The sequence below is a fragment of the Silene latifolia genome, chromosome Y, assembly GCF_048544455.1.
Source record: "Silene latifolia isolate original U9 population chromosome Y, ASM4854445v1, whole genome shotgun sequence".
Taxonomy (NCBI): domain Eukaryota; kingdom Viridiplantae; phylum Streptophyta; class Magnoliopsida; order Caryophyllales; family Caryophyllaceae; genus Silene; species Silene latifolia.
The window spans coordinates 218,827,398-218,830,394 of record NC_133538.1 but is presented as its reverse complement, the minus strand read 5'-3'; positions in this window follow the sequence as shown (position 1 = coordinate 218,830,394).

The following is a 2,997-nucleotide window of genomic DNA, read 5'->3' as shown; positions in this document are numbered from 1 at the left end:
CATATTATGAAGGTGCTTTTGTGGGGGTAATAGAGGCTCTTGACCTCTTCCCCATTGATTCTTCTTGCTGATGAAGAATTACGGTCGTGCGGGACCGCAAAAACCAGCGCTACCGAGAGGCAGCTCGGATTTTGTAAATTATTAGTTTGTAATTAGGATTTTAAATTCAAGTTTTGTTTTTATTTTTATGTTCCTTGAACTTTGAGAGATGAGGAGAGGGCACTTGATATGCTTTCAAGTGTCTTTTGCAGGAAATTTGACGGGATTTGAAGCTATGAGTAACAAAAGACGAAGAAAGGAGCCCAAGCCTACTTCCTTGATCGAGCCAGCTGCGACTCGATCGAGGAACCTACCAGCTCCATCGAGGAACCTGTAAAGAAATTAAAAAAAGTTTAAAACGAAAGTTGGGTAGTCCTGAAATTGGTTCCTCGATCGAGCCAGCTGCGACTCGATCGAGGATCCAAATTGAACCGGGTTCCGCGTTTTTTCGTCCGCCATTTTTATGCTCTAATTACTCTAATTTCTTTCAATTCCTTTCTTCTATTCGTGCCCCATTACTGCATTCTTCCTCCTCTACTACTCTTTCTCTCTATATGCATCATCAATCATCATCAAAACTCACTTAAAACTTGTGCTTAATTGCTTATTACTTGTTTACATCATTCTCTTGTGCTTATTTTCTCAATTTCATTGCTTAACCTGCTAAGGTATGTCACGATTTGCCTATTTGTGTCTCGAAAATTTTGGAATTTCTTACTTATTTCTTGAGTTTATTGTATTAAATCTTCCATTGCTAGTATACAATTGCTATTTCCTTGCTTTCTAGCCCCTTAATTGTTGAAATTCATGCCTAATTTGCCAATTTGGGAATTAGGGTTCTTCAAAATCCGGGTAGAAATTATACATTAAATTGGTTAGAATTGTGTTCTATTGCTTGGAATCTTCCAAATTTGATACATACTCATGTTCCCCTAAGTTTTTGGATGCTTTCATTGTCATTTGGAGTCTTAAAAATCGATTTTTTGGACCCCTTTATGCAAAAAACGGGACTGTTTTTATGCTAAGGTTGAAGTTTAATTGTCTACTTGCTTTGATGTAGATAATGTCGACTTCTAGGAAAGGAAATAAGAGGACTAGAGAAAGGAGAGCCCCGGTTCAGCAACCCGAGGTAATTCCCGAAGAAGTTGTGTCTTCGGAGGACGACTTGTCTCCTTTAGACGATTATCCATTTATCGAATTTCGTGACAAAGCACAGAAGGACAGGTTTGAGTATCTGTTAACTAAATCTATGAGTGCCACTCGATGCGTCGATAGAAAAATTTTGCGCACTTTGAAGAGAGACGACATTATGTATGGCATGTTTAATGAGATAGGGTTACAGGGTCTTTTCACGCTCCACGAGTTATCTTACCCTGCTTTAACTCTCGAATTTCTGAGCTCATTTACTTACCTTCCCAGTGATCATCTTATCAAATTTCGTTTGCTTAATGTTGAACGGTCCTTAACCTTTGACCGTCATGCATGCGAAATCACGGGAATAGATAAGCATACTGACGGAGACTTGTATGGTGTTGGTGGGCTATCCGCTGTTCGTTATTTTCCATTATTTACCGGTTATGCGGATGCCGACGTCAGTGCTATGGCTTTGTTGGACGTCCAACACGTTTGTCTTCGTATGTTTTTGAGGTATTTGAGCTATTTGTTGTATGGCCGGACCGACAAGAGCAAGACCTCCAATATTGAGGTCCTAATTCTTGATAGTTACTTGAATCCTTATAGGGAGGAGACATTCCAGTTCTGTCCCCCTGCTCTTGTGTGTATGGCTTTTGACCGGATGATTGGGAGGTATGGGAACCTTGACTGTGGTGCTCTTGTCACCAAGATTGCTAGGGCTGTTTGTGATTTTGAGGGTGATGACCCATATGAGCCCATGGCTGACTATGAGCCACTTGTTGATGATGACCACCTTCGTTATGACATTTCTTATCTTGACATCAAGAATGGGAAGGACCATTCTTGGAGGGTCCGGCGAGTCTTACATGCTTCTACCTTGTGCCCGTTTACTGCTTTGTCGACCCCCTCGAGGAGAGTACGGCCGTGGAGCGACCTCCACCCGTTACTTATCGATTCTGAGGACCTTCTCGGTTACTTTTCCGGGTCTAGTACTACTACCACTACCGGCGGCGCCGAGACGTCGTGCACCCACTACCCATCTGCCCAGGCTCATTCCACTGCTCCTCCTCCACCTCCTTGACCTATCCCACTTGAGGCTATGCTTCGAGTTACCATTTTGATCCCGTTATTGATCGGGAAGTGAGGATGCATACGAGCATCAACACTGCTTTGACAGAGAGGAGGATGTGGGAACAGATGGAGGCTATGTCTTTAGTTTCCGGGGGGCAGTATCGCGGTGTGTCACCTTCTTATTACACCACTCCTGGTGACGACAGCCGTGTGTTCCATCTTTACGGAGTGACTCCTACGGAGTTTGGACAGTTTAGCACCGCGTACGGTGCATTAGGCCGTCCCTTCTACACTCCAGTCCGGCCCCCTCAGCCTACTTCTGTTTTTGCGGAGGACACCGGTATCCCTTGCTCTCAGAGAGGCCCGTTTGGCCAGTTAAGTGCTTATACTTCCACTGCTGCTGCTACTGGAGGCACTCGTGGTCGAGGCCGGGTTAGGAGACCCACCCGTGGTAGAGGTCGTGGCACCCCAGTTCCTGATCCTGAGTTGATGTCTCTTTATGCCGAGATTGATGGTTTTAATGATGCTGATGAAGCCCGAGTGGACAAATGGTCACTACATCCCTCTCTTTCCAACTGGTTTGGGGGAGGCTACTGCATTACAGCTGGTATTATCTTTCTTTTTGTTTTTATTGCATTTCCTTTTTACCCTCTTCCCTTTGTTAGTTGTGTCCCATAGGTTCTTTGATTTACGTGTGATGCTATGCTGTAGGCGTCACAATGAGGACACTGTGACATTTAGGTTTGGGGGAGT